Raw genomic sequence first — 20,314 nt, forward strand, 5'->3', positions numbered from 1 at the left:
TCATAACAAATAATGCAAAATAAATTATTTCGGAAAGTATCATGTTGAGTGAAATGAGTCAGAAAGAAAGAGACAGACATAGAAAGATTGCACTCATATGTGGAATATAATGGAACTGAGAAGTACAAGTTGGCAACGATGCAACTTCTGGCAGATGTCTCTCTGGACTTAGTTACTAAAATACTAAATTACAGAAACCCAAAACTGAGAGGCCGCTAAGTGTGGTCACTCGACCTCATACCTCTTCATCCTCAGCAATGGAAAACAAATTATCTAATGCTTCCTTTTCAGCAGGTCTGACTTTAGGGGAGAGACTCTCCAAACAATAATAGTGAGTTTGTTGAAATATTGAATGCAATCAAAGTGAAAGTAAAGTGAAATTTATTAGTTACACAGGCGGGGGGGGCTTAGGGTGGGTGGGCTAGGGGTGTGGGGGGGTTTGGGGTGTGAGGGGGCGGGGTGGAGCTATACTGGGATTCTTGGTGGTGGAATATGAGCACTGGTGAAGGGATGGGTATTTGAGCACTGTATAACTGAGATTTAAACCTGAAAACTTTGTAACTTTCCACATGGTGACTCAATAAAAAAATTAAAAAAAAATAATAATCAAATCTAAATATTTCCCCAAATCTCAAGCAGTAAAGTCTAGAATATCCTTCTGCGTTGACTTCTTTGCATTTAGTCTTATAGGAATGCCTCCCCTAGCTTTGGCCTCACTATACTTCCTTAATCCTCACCTCCTTTCTCTGTAGTTCTTTTGCAGTCAGAGTGGGAGTTGGGGGAAAGCAGGCAATGCAATATTGGAGTGGAGGTGGGCAGAAAAGTAGGCAATGCATGGAGATAGATCAACCCAGAGCCTTATATGTTAGGGGCATGCTCTCACCACTAGACTATATCTTTGGCCCCCTCCTAGTTCTTCTTTATAACACCTCTTTTGTTCTTTCTCATTCTATTACATCATCCTCCATTGGTGTGTGAAAGGAGAGAAAGAGAGAGAGAAAGAGAAAGAGAGAGAGAGAGAGAGAGAGAGAGAGAGAGAGAGAGAGAGAGAGACTATCTGCTTGCTTTAGTTACTTATTTGGTTTTTTTCTCCCCAAATTCCTGGAGGGTTAGTGCTATACAAAATTGGTGTGCATGGGTATTTTTTTTATCTTTTCAATAGCTTTACTTTAGAGATGCTTGCAGAAAGACTCTTGGATTATGGGCGGAAAGTGAGATCTGCAACAGGAAGACTCCTGGGGCAAGCACGAGGTTTCCTTACTTCCAAGAGTTCAGAAAAGATGAAGAGACTTAATAGATAGGATGATATAAGATCATTTGCCTATTTATCCGAGAATATTTTTTACCTATATTTTTCTCTGAGAATAATTGGAGGCCCTTGACCCCTCCTTCATTTAATTTTTCCAACTTGATATTTCTTCAGTATGAAACATGCCATGTAGACAAGTGCCTGCAATTTTTCTATATACTGGCACTGACCGCAGAGTCTGTTCTGTTTCTGTGGTATAGAGGCAGTCCACTTGAGACCTGCAGGCACTGGCTAGCTCTCCATTGAACTTCTTTCACACTAAATTTGCTTTTAGAACGTCAGACCTAAATTAAGAATGTGAAGTAATTCATAATTGAGCTCTTTGAAAGAAAATAGCAAGATGGCTTCATTGAAAAGCTATTTAAAAACTTGTCTCCATGAAAGCTATTTTCTCATTGTAAAAAAATATTAATATGGAGACATAAGTGGGAGTCATTCAAAGTCACTAATGTCCAAATGACTCTTTCTCCTCCTGACTATAGATAAATGTCATAACAGATCAGCGGATGATATGTACCAAAGATATAAATGTTCATTTCCTCCGCTCTCTGCACTTCAAAGCTAAAACTGCTCTAGGTAATAGTCATGGGACATTAAGGATGCTCGTAATATTTATGAATCAAAGATGCTTCTCAACTAAAAGACTAAACTCTTGTGGTTCTTTCCTCTGGGAAGAAGAATGTAGATAATTATGTACCTCAAATATCAGGCTGCTCTTTCCTTGCCTCTAAATCTAATACAAACATGACTTAGTTATTGAACAAGCAGTTTGGTTTGGATACAGTTGGAGTTTTTTCTATTTCTTATTGAATCCAGGGGTTTAATAACAAATGTTTTTAATGTATGATTTCACATTCTCATGTACTTTTAAGAAACTCATAGTCATTGTTATTTCCAAGATATACTGGGATACATTTGACTCAAATTCTAGTTCACATTACTTAATTTAAAAGATCAACAATTGTAATAATAAAAATGTCCAACACTTTCTGGTACCTCTATGTATCTCATAGGTTCTCACTTTGCACACTAGTTATCATCAAATTTTCATAGCAACCCCAAGCAGTGATTTGTTATTTTGTCCCATTTTGATAGTATATATATAGAAACTCCAATCAATCTGGTGTAACTCAAAAGAGAAATTTTTAGACACATGAGAGGCACAAAATGTAACCTCTAGAAAGCAGATGGCTTTATGAGCTGGAGGGTGAAAATACTATGATGATTCTATTACACAACAATATATTTTTCTCTCTTATGTAAAAATGATTTTCCCATCTTACAGAAACAGTTCTGAGTCTGGAAAGTACAGAGGGTAGGATGTTTGCCTAGCATGCAGCCAACCTGAGTTTGATCCTTTGCACCATATATGGTATCCCGAGTTTCAGCAGGAGTGATCCTAGAATAATGACTGGGTATGACCCCAAAACAAAATGAGGCAAAAATCAGAAAGACTTCTGGTTGAAGTCTTAAAGAGATAGTTGACAACCTACCTCATCACCTAAGATTCCTTCATTAAATTAAGACTGAATTTATTGAATTTATTTGGGCTTAAAAATTCCCAGGGAATTGAGTGACTTCCAAAAAATTGAGAACAGAAATAGAAAAACAGGAATATTCTGGTAGAGAATCCTGGGAGATCCCAATTTGACTGCTGAAAAAAATTATCATTCATAGTGTCATGTGGATATCATTTACCTTCTGAAGTGGTAAGAAGCATATCTTATATCTGTGCAATTATTTCCAAATCAATACAATTCTATTTCAATTGTGAGCAAAATATCAAACAAATCCCAAACTGAGAGATAGTTTAAAAATATCTGACCAATACTCCTCTCAAAAATAGTAATTATAAGAAATAAAAGGAAATGGTAACACCTGTTATAGACCAATAGGAGCCAAGGAGATGAAACAAATAAATCAATGCGGTGCCCTGAATTGCATCCTGGAAGAGAAAGAGGACATGATGGAACAATTAATGAATCTAAAGTTTAGTTATAGTAGTGGACTCTCGTTAGTTTAGCAACACAATTTACATACACATCTAAACTTATTCCAAAACTTAAAGAAATGCATTTTAAATACATAATATAAAGCTAATATTAGTAAAAATAAATTTCTAGTGAAAAAGCATGACCCTAGAAGCTTGGATTAGTAGCCCATCCACCACTAATTAACTGTGAGCAGCAGACAAGGTCATTTAGCAGAAAAATATCCCCTGGGTCTCCCACTTGCTATTCTAGTCATTACTAGAGAACTAGAGAGATGGAGCCTGGAGGTTCTATTGCTGGTAAGAACACAGATAAAAAGCTAAAGGTCACCTGCTAATTGTGAATCAAACTGAAGAAATCAAAGTGGAATTGAAAGCATCACAAATTTGTAGATGAGTTTGTTATTCAGATAAAGTTATCACGAAGATATTATACATAATTTGGAATTTTGATAAATTATAGGAAATTAGGAAAGGCAAGAGCTAGAATTTCAGCTATTTTATATGTAATATTCATAAAATGTTATAATTCTCCATTAACAGATCTCATTTTCATAATTTAGCTGAAACAGCTAGAAAGAAGCTAGTCTATTTTTTCCCTTATGTTTGTATCTCTTGAGTTGTCCTACTACTTTAACAATAAGGTGCAAAGAGAGCAAGAAACATGAACACTTATATTTTGTTTTTTAAGACACAGTATGTTATTAGTAAATAATATGAGAGCAAAATAGAACCTCTGTCAATTCCATTTTTGAATACAAGATCATGTTTTTAAGATGCTCATTCAATAAGTGAGCACATATTATTAGTCAAGCACCATATAGACTAAGTGCTAGTATATTTTAAAAATATATCCTTAGTTCTTTCACAGAGTTATCTAGTATAGCTGCTCTGTTTTATGAGACTTTTAAAACTAGAAATTCATGGAGCATGTGACCAGAGACAATGTCTGCCTACCACATATTCACATCTTTCTTTTCAAAATAACGTAATTTACTCATTTAGCTTTAATAGGTCACACCTGGTTATATGCTCAGGAGTTATTCTTGGCTCTGCACTCATCGCTACTGGTGGTGCATGTGGGGGATCACAGAGGATGCCAGGAATCAAACCTGGATTCGCTTCATGCAAGGCTAATGCCCTACTAGCTGTACTTTTATTCTGGCCCCATATTCACATCTTTATTTTAAGATTTCACCCTAGGCAGAACTAATATTAGTTGTCTTTATTGAAAATCCAATAAAAAGTCTATCTTTTCCAAACATTGTTGCAGCTGCAGTCCTTGATATCATTTAGGTTCCATGAATCAAGACCTATTAGGATTCTGAAGCTAGAATTGAGTCCCTGGGAGGGACACAATGAACTTGAATCTTGCTGGCACAGCAACTGCTGATGTGGCCGTGTCTTTCTGAGACTCATAAGAGCTGAGCTCCTAACAGTGTTTTCTGACAGTATTCCAATCTGACTACAGGGCCGTGATTTACAAACTGGAGGTTAGTGCAAAATCTAGGTAAAATCCTCCCTCCCTTGTGGCAAATAAGACTGCCTGTTATAACTCTCATGGGGGGGGCATTTTGTAGGGTTCTCTCAAATTTGTCTGGGGGGATTGGTGTCTAACTGATTTTCTGACTATTCTAAGCTGTAGTTCTTGGAAACATTTCTTCCATTATGAGAGCAGTTTCTTCCATGTGCTACTGAATCATGGCTTATTTGTTGTCAAAGTGTTTGCAGGCTAGTAAGAATGGGAATCTAGGATATTAGCTGACCCAACTCAGTTTAAAGGGAGTGAGATATTAGCAGCACCTAGACAAAGTGTTATCTCCATTATAATCTGTGGTTACTTAGATTTTAGGCTGTAGTTAATCAAAATAAAAGTTTCTGATGAAAATGCCACAAAGATGGTTCAAATATCTGTTGCCATGAGATAGTATGATGGAATAAGGAAATGTAAAGACTGTATTTTGAGCTGTGAATAACTGTATTAAAAAGCAAGTTTTTTAAAAAAGGAAGAAAAGTAGATTGTCTGGAGAGATAATACAGTGAGTAGGATGCTTGCTTTGCACATACTCAGCCTTTGTCAAGCCTAAGACCCCCACAGGGTTTCCTGAGCACCGCTAGAGTGATCCATGGTGCAAATCCTGGAATAAGCCCTGAGCAGAACCACGTGTGGCCTCCAAACATTTTCTTAAAGTTTCAGAGATTTTAATTATTAACTCAAAACATGATTGAGAGAACCAGAATTTCTACAACAGTTCTAAAAATTACACTCACTTGTACCTTCATACACATACCAACATTAGTTACCATTACTAAAACAACACTTAAATGCATATCAACAGATGACCAAATTTTTAAAAAATGGTGATAAATAGACCTGATGAATTACTACTCTACCATTATTTTTTTTTAATTGTAACTTTGGGGATGAATTGAGTAAATTTGTGGTCTATACGAAAATAATTAAAAATTGATTATATGTGAAACAAATATCTAAAGCAAATGAAATGGCAGTTAAATTAAACAACAATGGTAACTCCTTGATTTGGTAAGTTCTGGTGATTACTGGAAGGAAAGGCAGGTTAGTGGGAAGAATAGTAGAGGAAGGTACAAGAATATTGGTAGTAGGTAAGATTAATCATATGCACAAGTAGATATGCGAACCTATACCTCTGAACCATAATACTGTAAGTTCATGATAAATCAATAAAAATGGAGAAATAAATCTAATAATTCCTTATAAAACCTCTCTTCAACCTGGTTGCTGAACTGCGTACATATTAAAACATCAAGTGTGGAATCTAATATTACAGATGCTTGAGGTACAATGCAATGTGAAATCATGCTCTGAAAATAAATGAATGCACAGGGAATGTGGGTGGTCCTAAGAATTGAAATGATGACCTGAGTTTGAGCTTGGCACTCGGTATAGCAGAGAGGAAGCCTGTGTTATGTTGGTTGGTTACCTGATGTGTCCTTCTCCCTTCCCAAGGTCACTGGGTCATCAAGAAAGGAAAGTTCTCAGACTTTTCTCAGGATTGTTGACTTCTTCCTATTTCTAACCGAGAGCACCATGGTGACCCACTGGCAGGTGACAAATGGAAAGTCAGTCAGTGTCAGAGGGCTCTGGGATCGAGCAAACAAATCCTGTGCTTACTTCCTTCTGCTCAGAGAAGAAACTTTGCACTAGGTACCCTCAGGATCTTCATTTCCTGATATTATCATGGAAGTTTTCAAGGTAGAAAATCCTCCTCTCAAAACCAAATGAGTAGAGATATAGAGCATTTTTCAATACTTTTTAAAAACCATTTGTATTTCTTCTTTGAGGAAGTTTGTCCAAAACCACAATGTAGAAAAGCCATCTGTGCTCCTTTGTGCAGGCTACAATTTCATGGCAGCATTCTATACAATAGCCAATCTAGGGAATCAACCCAAATGCCCACAAACAGATGACTGGATAAAGAAACTATGGCATATATACACAACAGATTACTTAGTCATGATTAAAAATAACGCCATACGGTTTGCTGTGATGTGGATGGATCTGGAGAGTATCATGTTGAGTGAAACCAGTCAGAGGAAGAGGAACAGACTCAAAATGATCTCTCCCATATGTGGTATATAAAGAAACTTCATAGAATATCAAATGCCCAATAATAATAGAAACAGAGAGCAAGAGAACTGGTCTTCAGAAGGAAGCTTGCCACTGAGGGGGCAGGAGTGGTGGAACTAAATTAGGGAAGGGAACACTAGGATGGAGGGGGAAGAAAAATTCCCTGCCACAGAGACAGGCTTGGGGACAGGAGGGCAAGTGGGAACATTGATGGAGGGGAAAGGACACTGGTGAAGGGACTGATGTTGGAAGAATGCACAACTAAAAATGGTAAGTTTCTTTTTAACTTTGTGATTCCCAATCATTCAATAAATAATAAATTATTACCAAAAAATGAAATACCCTCTCCCCAAACCAGTACCTCAAGCTCCATAATAAGGTATATAAGCACTGAATCAAAGCAGTAGCTCATCCCTGGGGGAATCCTACAGTAACTGTTACCATCAAATATTTGAGAGTTGCAAGGGCACTGATTGAATCTTCCACCAACCTCCCCCACTCCAGCTACTCCCTAGTCTGTAACTCACCTGTTTAATGTATGCACAAGCTAGGTGACCCCTGGCATAATGACAGGCTTCCCCCAAGTTTAATTTAGTGATTATACCAACTGTAGTTGATTTTTCAAAGGTGACCTCCTTCCTGGAACAAATTAAGTCCAACCTTGACACTTAGCATACAGCTATTTGCTAAACAACGTACCTCTGCATTTCTCACTGGATTCATAAACATGGAAAGCCATAAAGGTGTTAGATTTCACCTTGACTTGAGAGGGAAGCAGTGTAACTTACTGACGACTCAGTGCAGGCTTGGGGCATGCTCAATACAACTCAGATTCTACAGGATAATGTATAATCCAGAGGCCCCTTGATTTTGTACACACCTTCCGGGCTTTTGGCTTGAGAACCACACTGATGGCATTCTCCCAGCAGTAAATAGTGACCAGAAAATAATAAGTATATTATATACTTTAGGAAAGATATGCAGGTGAGAGAAAAAATTCACATTAAAAATGGATGTAACTAGGACTTGAGAGCAATTACAAGGGTTACCAGGTTACTTGCATTGTAAGCACTGACAATGTAAGATCCACCCTGGTCGGATTTTTAAGCACCATGTGGTCCCCTAAGCACCACCAGCCATAAGCCCTGAGCACCACCATATGTATCCCAACACAAATTCATATATGTAAATATGAATACATGTATAGTAATTCTATAGTTATGTATTTAGTATGCTCATCTTGACTAGATTGTGTGCCACATGAGCAAGCAGCAATTGCTTCTTCCGTATTCTCCCCCATATTTCCAACACAATCCTTCTACCTAAAGTCAATGAGTGCTCAATGGATAGGTATGTTCCTACCTGTGTACTCTTTCCTATGGCTATGTTTTGTTTTCTTACATCTTCTTTACAGCAGGTAGGGTGTTTGCCTTATATGGGGCCGACCTGGGTTTGATTCCTCTGCTCCTCTCTGACAGCCAGGCAAGCTAGCGAGAGTATCCTGCCCACATGGCAGAGCCTGGCAAGCTACTCGTGGAGTGTTCAATATGCCAAAACAAGTCTCACAATGGAGACGTTACTGGTGCTTGCTCGAGCAAATCGATGAGCAACGAGATGACAGTGACAGTAACATCTTCTTCAGGTAGAGATTCTATTATAGTGTTAAGTATTATGATTCAGATAGTTTTCTGGGTATGACTAAATATGATTTGATGCGGAATCATTGGAAGACACATGATTTAGAATAAGTAATTAACATAAATTTCCTAAATTCTCAGTGACTGTGCTTGAAAGAAGTTCCATTTATGAAAAGGAACAGGATAATGATATTCTTTAAGAAATGCTAGAAAGATATTGGTCAATAGGGCAACTATGATATGCTGTTGTGTATTTTGTGGATTGCTAATACCATCTAATATTGAGTTAACAACTCATGAGACACCAAAATGATGCATATTTCACAAGACAAAAAGTCATGGAAACAAAAGAAAGGAATAAACAAAGATGAAGCACTATTAAGCATTATTGCATATCAGGTTTTCTTAAAAGAAGTCATGGCCTGACACCATGCACAAAATTCAGATCAAAATGGATTAAAGACCTCAACATTCGACCACAAACCATAAGGTACATTGAAGACAAGGTCGGCAAAACCCTCCACGATATTGAAGATAAAGGTATCTTCAAAGGTGACACAGAACTAAGCAATCTAGTAAAAACAGAGATCAACAAATGGGACTACATTAAACTAAAAAGCTTCTGCACCGCAAAAGATACAGTGACCAGAATCCAAAGACTATCCACAGAATGGGAAAGGATATTTACACAATACCCATCAGATAAGGGGTTGATATCAGTGGTATATAAAGCATTGGTTGAACTCTACAAGAAGAAAACATCCAACCCCATCAAAAAATGGGGCAAAGAAATGAACAGAAACTTTACCAAGGAAGAAATACGAATGGCCAAAAGGCACATGAAAAAGTGCTCTACATCACTAGTCGTCAGAGAGATGCAGATCAAAACAACCATGAGATACCACCTCACACCACAGAGACTAGCACACATCCAAAAGAACAAAAGCAACCGCTGTTGGAGAGGATGTGGGGAGAAAGGGACCCTTCTACACTGCTGGTGGGAATGCCGACTGGTTCAGCCCTTCTGGAAAACAATATGGATGACTCTCAAAAAATTAGAGGTTGAGCTCCCATTTGACCCAGCAATACCACTGCTGGGAATATATCCCAGAGAGGCAAAAAAGTGTAATCGAAACAACATCTGCACATGTATGTTCATCGCAGCACTATTTACAATAGCCAGAATCTGGAAAAAACCCAAATGCCCTAGAACGGATGACTGGTTGAGGAAACTTTGGTACATCTATACAATGGAATACTATGCAGCTGTCAGAAAAAGGAGGTCATGAATTTTTTATTTAAGTGGATGGGCATGAAAAGTTTCATGCTGAGTGAAATGAATCAGAAAGAGAGAGACAGATATAGAAAGATTGCACTCATCTAGGGTATATAGAATAACAGAGTGGGAGACTAACACCCAAGAATTGTAGAAATAAGTACTAGGAGGTTGACTCCATGGCTTGGAGGCTGGCCTCACATTCTGGGGAAAGGGCAACTCAGAGAAGGGATCACCAACTATAATGTAGTCGAAGGCCATGTGGGGGAAGGGAGTTGAGGGCTGAATGAGGGCTAGAGACTGAGCACAGTGGCCACTCAACACCTTTATTGCAAACCACAATAGCTAATTAGAGAGAGAGAACAGAAGGGAATGCCCTGCCACAGTGGCAGGGCGGGGTGGGGGGAGATGGGATCGGGGAGGGTGGGAGGGATGCTGGGTTTACTGGTGGTGGAGAATGGGCACTGGTGAAGGGATGGGTTCCGGAACTTTGTATAAGGGAAGCATAAGCACAAAAGTGTATAAATCTGTAAATGTGCCCTCATGGTGATTCACGAATTAAAAATAAATAAATTAATTAAAAAAAAGAAGTCATGGGGTAGAGGGAATATATAAACGTTTTTGCTTATATAAATAACTGGTGAAGAATTTTTTAAAGCTCTTAATGTAAGATACTAGAATGAGCAAAGATTCCTTCCAAGATAACCTATCACTAATGTATTATTAAAATGTTACATTAATATAATCAATGCATGCTAGAGAAAACTCTGTGTAGGAAACAAGGATGGGTCATTTACCTGTACAGGTCAAATAATTACCTATTTGTAATCATCAATAAGCCTAATTAGAACTTCACTGACATTCTCTTTCCCTATTCACCTTCTTTGCTCACAATTCACAATGTTCTACTCATTCCTCTACAATACTTATTGTATTGTACTTATAGGTTGTGGTGGCCTATTTTATCACCAAATGCCCAAATTGAAGGAAGGGGCTATTTCTTATTTCACACAATATCTCTAATACAAAAGATGATACTTGATATCCTCTATACTGGTGTAGCACTGCTCCAGGTTTAAGGGAGAAGGGTCTGGTTCTTCCTGGTTCAGGAATGAGGACTTGCATTAGAACAGGGACTTGCATCTTACTCTCAGGTCAGCCTTATTTGACCCTTCAGCACTTGGAGGAAGTCCTTCATTTTGCACTTTCCTCAAACTTTTATATTATAAAGGAACCAGTGGGTTTTAAAAACATATTCTCTAAGATGCCAAGAGATAACTAATATTGTTCCTATTACCTAAGGGCTACTGTAATATTTTCTTCTATTGTTGGTAATTTTTATGCCCTGTATCCATATTTTCATGTCATTTTGCATTGCAATTTTAATTTCATATTCAGTTGTAGGTTACCAATACACATGAATACAGTTTCTTTTGCACATCTACCTTGTATCTTGGGCTGGAGCAATAGCACAGTGGGTAGGGCGGCTGCCTTGCATGCGGCCGACCTGGGTTCAATTCCTCTTGTAACTCAAACATGAAAGCTTGTAACTATCTCACAGTGATTCAAAAAAATTTTAAAATTTTAAAAAAGAAAACTTGATAAAACCCCACTTTGTTTACTTTGTTTTTTCCTTTATACGGGTTCAAGAGAATCCCCATTAAAAGACCAATGATATACTCCAAGGACTTAATACTAACTCTTAAAATTTATATGAAACTATAAATTTCCCCCAAAAGCCAATCAGTTCTAAGAAGAAGGAAAAAAAAAGACCGAAGGTGTCACCTTTTCTGACTTTAGAGTGTATTGTAAAGAAACACTAATCAAAACTGTGTAGTAATGAAATAAAGATAGAACAATGGAAAAGAATTAATATCCTTGAGTTAAGCCCACAGACCTCAAAATTAGACCGGAATCCACAAAATACATTGAAGTAAACATATGCAGAATGCTCTAGAAATTGGACTTCAAAGGTATTCTCAATGATATGACTTCAGAGGGAAAAAAATTCCTTGTTTTAGATTGATATTACATAAAATTACTTAAACTTAAAATTTTCTTTTTTAAACACTTATTTTACATTAAATTCAATTATATTGAATACTGAAACTTAAACTATAATGAGATATAAATGATTCATATGCTAAGTTCCTTGAATTTGGTTATATTTTTTCAAAAATTGTCATATTATAAAAATTATTGAATAAGTCACTTTAAGAATATTTGTAATCTCTTGCTACTCATTAATCCTTGGAGTTTTGGTGAGATAACCATTTTTTGAAATATAAATACCCAGTGTTTTCTTTTACTTTATTTACATTAATAGGATTTTTACTGATTCTATTGATCTTTTCAATTAAAAGTTTTATTAAATCTTTACCTTTCACTGAAGCAAACTCAAAATGGACACGGATGAAATGTAACACAGGGAAAACCTAGACACCTTATGTTGATGCCTTTTTAGTTATATCATGAAAATCATGAATCACGAAATCCCGGTTAATCATTGATTTCTCGAGCGGGCTCAGTAACCTCTCCCTTCATCCTTTCCCTGAGATCTTAGAAGTCTCTCTTTGCTTGGCCCTCTCAATGATGTCGCACTGGAGGCTCTTTCAGGGTCAGGGGAATGAGATCCAGCTTGTTATTCGATTTAGCATATGAATACACCATGGGAAGCTTGCAAGGCTGTCCCATGTGGGCAGGAAACTCTCAGAAGCTTGCCAGTTTCTCCCAGAGGGAGAAGTAGGCTACAAGATATCGCTTCTGGGAACTTGCTTTTAAGTCTCTGGGAGCTGACCGTTGATGGAATTACACACACCTGGGTTCCTCTGCCGGTACCTTCATGCGTGAGGCCTGTCCGAACATGTGAAGAGGGGCCTCCAGCATGGCTGTGGCTAGGTTCCAGTGGTCTTTGGCCGTCGGGAGCTCTGCTCGGGGTGAGAGAAAAGCTGGAACCCATCCCCTCCAAGGGGCCCCGGGGAAGATAGCCAGGCATGCGGGCAAGAGACTCTCTGGTCTCTTGAAAATATCAGTCATATAATTAAACACTAGGTTTCATCAGAATCAAAAATTTATGCTCTGAAAATGAGAATTTAAAGAAAGCAAGAAGACAAGTCATCTCATTGTGTGTGGGAATACATGCAAAATATACTTGTATAGTATTGCTATCAAAATATTTCAAGATTCTTAATACTCAATAAAAACACACAACCAGATTAAAAGTAAAATAAAAAATTCAGTCAAAGACCTTAATAAGTACCTCCTCAAAGAAGATATAGGTAGAAAATTAGCATATGAGAAGATGCCTTGTTAGGGGAATTAGGGGAATTTAAGTTAAAAATTTAAGTTACCAAGGCTGGAGAAATAGTACAGTGGGTGCAGCACTGCTTGCTTTACATGGGTCCACCCCTGGTTTGATCTCTGACATGCCATATGGTTCCCCAAGCACCTCCAGGAGTGATTCCTGAGTACAGAAACAAGAGTGACCTCTGAGTATCACCAGATGTGGCACAAAACCAAATCAAGAAACATGCAAGTTACAAACCTACAGGAATGAACAGAGTTAAGAACACTGACAACATCAATTGTGGACAAGGATGCTGATGAATTCTCATTACTGGCTCTTAGAAATACAAAATACCATAACTACATTGAAAGCAAGTTGGTTTTGTCCAAACTGATGATATTCTTAGCATAGGATCCAACAACTGTTATTCATGCTATTTAACCAAAGAAACTTAAAATTATGTCTATGCAAAAAAAAAAGACAAGTGCAAGTGTTTATAGTACTTCATTCACAATTGTCAAAACTTGGCAGCAACTAAGACAGTCCATCAGTTGATGAATGGTAAATACACTGTGGCATATTCAGAAAACAAAATATTTTACTGGTGTATTGCTATATCAATAGATGTTATATAAAGATGGTCAATAGTATTAATGATATGGTTTATATTCTACTTGTTCCATTAATTACTTAGAAAGAGGTATTACATTTTACCTTAATAGTATTTTTTAGTTGCATTGGCTTTGCTTTATCAAGTGTGAAACTGTTATATATAATATTTATGGTTGCCATGCCTTATTAATGAATTGCATTGTCCTTTTTTTGGGGGGGGATCACACCCAGAGTTTCACAGGGGTTACTCCTGGCTCATGCACTCAGGAATTACTCCTGGCAGTGCTCAGGGACCATATGGGATGCTGGGAATTGAACCTGGGTCAGCCGTGTGCAAGGCAAATGCCCTACCCACTGTGCTATTGCTCTAGCCCCCTGCATTGTCCTTTTTATCATTAAGTAATGTCCTTCTTTACATCTATGTTGGATGTAATTAATAGTATTATTACTTATTCATGAATTCATATAATAATCCCATTACTTTGTCATTTATACTCTTTGTCTTTATTCATTCTTTTACTTTCATTCTATTCACATATTTGTGTATAAAATAGAATTTTACATTTTTTTGTGGACAACTTTATAGTTGGGTCTTGGTCTTTTAATAATTTTGAGTAATAATATGATTTTCTTTCAACATATGTGCTGGTCTGATTAACTCACCATCCTACTATCTACATTTCACCTTCATTTCTCTGTTCCTTTGTTCATAGGATTTTGTTAATTAATAAACATACTTTGCTATTACATTATTGGGTTGAGGTAATGGCTCAAAGTTCTCAAGCACACCTTGATATATAGGAGTCCTAGAATCATGTGATACCCCACAGTTCACAAGGGAAGTAGCACTTAGTACTATTAGGTGTGATGTCCCTGCCCAGTTATATTTATTTCTTGCACTGATTTCTTGGCTACATATTTCTTTATTTTTAATTTTTATTTCTTTTGGGGTTTGGGGCCATCTCCTGGTGGTGCTCAAGACTTCTTCCTGGGTCTAAGCCCAGGAGTCATCCCTGGTAGGCATGTGGGACATGGGAGGTGCCAGGAATTAAATCCAACTTGGCCTTGTGCAAGGCAAGCACCCTACCACTGTACTATTTCTCCAGCCCAATAGCTAAGTTCTTTTATTATCATTTTTTGCTTGTTTTTGACCACACTCAGTGGAGTCCCTGGCTTGTTTCTGGCTCTGCACTCAGAGATCACTCCTAGCGTTACTCAGGGGACCATATGAGGTGCCTGGGATTGAACTCAGGTCAGTCATGTGCAAGGCAAGCACCTTACCTGCTTTACAATTGCTCCAGATCACATAAATTATTTATTTTTAAGTGTTTTCTGTAGTATTACACCTCTTATCAATTCATTATATTTTAAATAATTGCTCAAGATAATTTAAAACACATCAGTTTTAAAAGAAATCCTAGAATCAAATGGTACCTTTTTGCATGATGCTAGATATTTTATACTTTCTACTTCCCATTCTAAATGTCTCACTTTCTTGCTGGTATTTTCCACTTCACAAATGTAATAATTTTAGAACAATGTTGCTTTCTTTACTTGTCAATCTCCTATATTCCTATATTACTGTTTAATGTCTTTCTCTTTTGAATATGTTATCAACATCTCTTTACACATGTTATTTTTCTTTAAGACTCACTGACTTCTAATTGACTTGTCCATTGATTTGGGGTGAGGGAAGCTGGAGCCCATCCCCTCTGAGGGGCCCCCGGGGAAGACAGCCAGGTGTGTGGGCAAGAGACTCTCTGATTCCGAAGACCACCAGAACCTAGCTACAGCCATGCTGGAGGCCCCTCTCCACACATTCGGACAGGCCTCATGCATGAAGGTACCGGCAGAGGAACCCAGGTGTGTGTAATTCCATCAACGGCCAACATCCAGAGACTTAAAAGCGAGCTCTCAGAAGTGATATCTTGTAGCCTACTTCTCCCTCTGGGAGAAACTGGCAATCTTCTGAGAGTTTCCTGCCCACATGGGACAGCCTTGCAAGCTTCCCATGGTGTATTCATATGCTAAATCGAATAACAAGCTGGATCTCATTCCCCTGACCCTGAAGAGCCCCCAGTGCAACATCATTAGGAGGACCGAGTGGAGATAGACGTCTAAGATCTCAGGGAAAGGACGAAATGAGATGTTACTGAGCCCGCCTGAGAAATCGGTGATTAACAGGATTTGGGGTGGGAGGTCACTCTGGAGAGGTATTCAAGACCCTGGCAGCCACTGCCAGTAATTTTTGGCCAAATGGGTCAGTCCACTCAATACAACCACCCACAACGTGGTGCAGCTCAGGCCCTGCAGTAGCCAGAACCACCAGATCCATACCCAGCAGTGAAGTATAGGTGTAAGTATAAGAAGTATAAGTATTGCACTTAGTGGGTCTTCAAGGGTCAAGGTCAGACACATGCCTATCATGTGCCATAAATCTTGGCCCCAAGCAAAATCATTGTCTCTTAAAGGAAAAATGGTAACAAGATATGTTTTACATGCATGTACCTACTTACCCTTTAAAGTTGAGACTTCCAGCTTCTTGTGTGGCCTCACTTTCCTGTCACCAAAAGGGCATCATTTCCTTAGGATATCACTGCCTACAAGATCATCTGTGTCAAATTTTCAAGAATACAGTGTGACTCGTCCAGTTTGTTGATGGTGGTTAGAATTTTTAAAACAGGGCTTTGAATTAGCTGGTGGCACTTGCATAATCAGTAGGAGGTTGAAAAGGGTTGAGGGGAGTGAATACCAGTTGCCAGTCTCTGAAAGTTGATGAGGTTCTGCTTCAGCTCAGTTGTTGATAAAGATTATCTTATATAATTCTTAAGGTTAACATTTGAAAAATCCAACATAAAATGTTGTTTCTTATAAAAATGAATCAAATGTCTATATAGTTTAAAAAACAGACTTAAGATGAGCTGTGGAACAAAAAGAATGACAACTAGAAAGAGAAATCCCACATAGATGACAAAATTTTAATAAAAATTGCTGGCAATTAAATTATTTAAACTTGGGCTAGAGCGATAGTACAGTGGGTAGGGCATTTGCCTTGCACATTATCGACCCAGATTTGATCTCCAGCATCCCATATGGTCCCCAAGCATTGTCAGGAGCAATTCATTGGAAAGTAAAAGAGAAAGAAACTTCCCATGTGGGAAGAAATTTAGTATAAAACTAAATTCAGATTTTTTTAATAGGAAGGTACATTGTATAGTAGAAGTAGATTATAGTTCTATAAATGTTCCATATTAATGAAACTTTTCAAAACTTGTTTTTAGATAGATAATGGAAGCAATAAAGAATTAAAAACAGAATTCTGAAATTAAGATTTCTGAATGATAAAATTATGTCTATTTTCATTACTCTATTTTTCAAAGCCATAAGAAAAATTAACTTTATTATAAATACATATCTCTCCATTGGTGTCATAAACAACTCAAAACATTAGGAATACTTAAAGTTTTGTGTGTGTAAGTGGTGGGAGGTTTGGGTTACACCTAGTGGTGCTTAAAGGCTACTGCTGGCTTTGCTCAGGGACTATACTGTTATGCCCGGGCAACCACATAAGCTTCTCAACCACCTCTTAGATTCTAGCACTGTGATTTTTATTTTAAAAATATATTTGTGCAGATGTTTTCTTTGAATCTATTTAATCCAACCAAAGCCCCAGCTCTCTAGTCTAATGAGAAATAAAAGCATAGACACTGAGTAACTCTCCGTTACAACAGAATCCTAAAAAGACCTTGAACATCACACGAGTGGCACAGCACCCAGATCCATTGATCCATTTACCTTACTGCTCCATTAGCCGGTGTGGGAGCTTGTCTTAGGCATTAAAAGCAACATCCTCATTTTGTTCTCTATGAGGAATTGACCATCAAGAATGCCTGGGGGAGAGGCGGAGTTATAGCTCAGGGGTATAGCGCATTTGCCTTGCACATGCATGGCCAGCCCACAAGTTCGATTCCCAGCATCCCTTATGGTTCCCCAAACACCATCAGGAGTGATTTCTGAGTGCAGAGCCAGGAGTAACTCCTGAGCATCACTGGGTGTGACCCAAAAGCCAAAAAAAAAAAAAATGCCTGGAGGGAAGATGTGGTAGCTAGGAGCTGGAGCTGAAAGGAACTCACAGCCCAAATGGGAAGGTAGGCCACCGATATGGAGAAGAAGTGGCCAGAGAGAGGCAATTCATAAATATTAGGTAAAAACTGGGGCATAGATTTCATTGTCATTTATTCCCATTGCCTTTAAAGTTATCTGTACCTCTTAATTTCCTTTCTAATATCTGTGACTTTCCCCCCATGGGTCCTTAATCGGGATTTCAATTCTTTAACCAAATGCAAAAAGACAGATGTCTTCCTTCCCATATACATTACTCAGTGGGTCTGTCAAAAGAGTTTTTGTATTTCTCACAAAGCAAATTAGAAATGTAAGTGTCAGGTGGACAGATGTGTGAAAGTTCTTGTTAGGAAGTGGAAGTGAGATGAGTCAATATCTATACAGAGTGCACAATAGAACTCAGTCTTGTTATGTTTTTGAGAGATATCCCCCTTATAAAATTAGAGATCTGAGTTATTTTAACAAAAGCTCTGTCCCTTTCAAAGTTTCCTCCAGAAATACAACCTTGCTGAAAATAGTAAAGTGACATCAGCACATAATTGGTTGTTTTTCATTTCACCCTCTTGTTTGTCATTTATTGAAACTGCTGTGGCCTAAGAGACAGCTTGATGGGTCAAGCTCATGCTTCACATGTGGATCCAGGCTTGGATTCCATCCCTGGCACTGCATGGTCACCTGAGCACTGAGATGAGAGTAGGTCTGAACACCATTAGGTATAGCCCCTCAAAAACAAAAGAATGAGAAAAAGAAAGGATGAAAGAGAAAAAGAATGAAATGGAGGAAGGAAGGGAGGGAGGGAGGAAGGAAGGAAGGAAGGAAGGAAGGAAGGAAGGAAGGAAGGAAGGAAGGAAGGAAGGAAGGAAGGAAGGAAGGAAGGAAGGGAGGGAGGGAGGGAGGGAGGGAGGGAGGGAGGGAGGGAAGGAAGGAAGGAAGGAAGGAAGGAAGGAAGGAAGGAAGGAAGGAAGGAAGGAAGAGTGGGAGGGAGGGAGGGAGGGAGGGAGGGAGGGAGGGAGGGAGGGAGAGAGGGAGGAAGAAGAAAGAAAAAAAGATTTTAAAGGGAATCACAATACAACTGACTGCCTCTTATTTCAATCCCTGTCTTCTGACTAGTGAAGCTCTTAGCATTTTTTTTCTGGGGATGGAACAATAATACAGTGGGCATGGCATTTGCCTTGCTTGTAGCCAACCCATATTCAATCCCCAGAATCCTGTATGGTGCCCTGAGCCAAGAGTAATTCTTGGGTGCAGAGTCAGGAGTAAGGTTGAACATCAGCGGGTAGCATTGTAGCACTGTCGTCCCGTTGTTCATCGATTTGCTTGAGTGGGCACCAGTAAGTTTCCATTGTGAGACCTGTTGTTACTATTTTGGGCATATTGTATATGCCATGGGTAGCTTGCCAGACTGCCATGCAAGTGGGATACTCTCGGTAGCTTGCTGGGCTCTCAAGAGAAAAGCTCAGGACATATCCTTTGAGAGGGACACAAAAGATTGATGACCAACACAGCCAGGAAACCACTCTGCAGAGTATCAAAACATCAGCGGGTAAGGCCCCAAAACAAAGCAAACAAAAAACAAATAAAAAATAAGCATTTCTTTCTTTTCTAAGTATGCCTTCTTTAATGAAAGAAACCTACAGTTTTTCCCAAATCAATACATTTGTCCAATACAGTATAACATCACCTAATATCAGTGACCTTAATCTCTATCTTTCTAATTCATAACAAACATTAAGAATACAAAATAAGGGGCTGGAGAGATAGCACAGTGGGTAGGGCGTTTGCCTTGCACGCGGCCGACCCGGTTAATTCCTGAGTGCAGAGGCAGGAGTAACCCCTGTGCATCGCCAGGTGTGACCCAAAAAGCAAAAAAAAAAAAATACAAAATAATATATATAATTTTTATAACCCTAATATTAGAATTTGATTGTTGTAGCAACATTGTAGAAGAGAAAATATTTTCTTGTTTTTAGAGGAGAAACCTACGATTGATTCATTCATAACTAAAAATCACTCTGTGACAGACTGTTTCCACTCATGGCACCCCAGAAAGGGGCAGGTGAGAGCCCTCCCTGCCCCAAGGGACCCAGCCCAGGCAGCGGACTTCCACTACCCAACTGCCACCATGCTCCAGGATGCTTTCCACTTGCTTGGGCCAAACCTCACGCATGAGTGAATATATTCCTGGACAGCACCGCCGCAGAGGGAAATATATATATATATATAATATATATACACACACATACATATATATGTATATGCACACACACATATATACATACACACATACACACACACACACACACATATATATATATATATATATATATATATATATATATGCCTTTGAGAGCCCAGCAAGCTACAGAGAGTAACCTGCCCGCATGGCAGAGCCTGGCAAACTTCCCGTAGTGGCATATTCAATGATAATAACAGGTCTCATTCCCCTGACCCTGAAAAAGCCTCCAATATTTG

Source organism: Sorex araneus, chromosome 2 (assembly GCF_027595985.1).
Source record: "Sorex araneus isolate mSorAra2 chromosome 2, mSorAra2.pri, whole genome shotgun sequence".
Taxonomy (NCBI): Eukaryota; Metazoa; Chordata; class Mammalia; order Eulipotyphla; family Soricidae; genus Sorex; species Sorex araneus.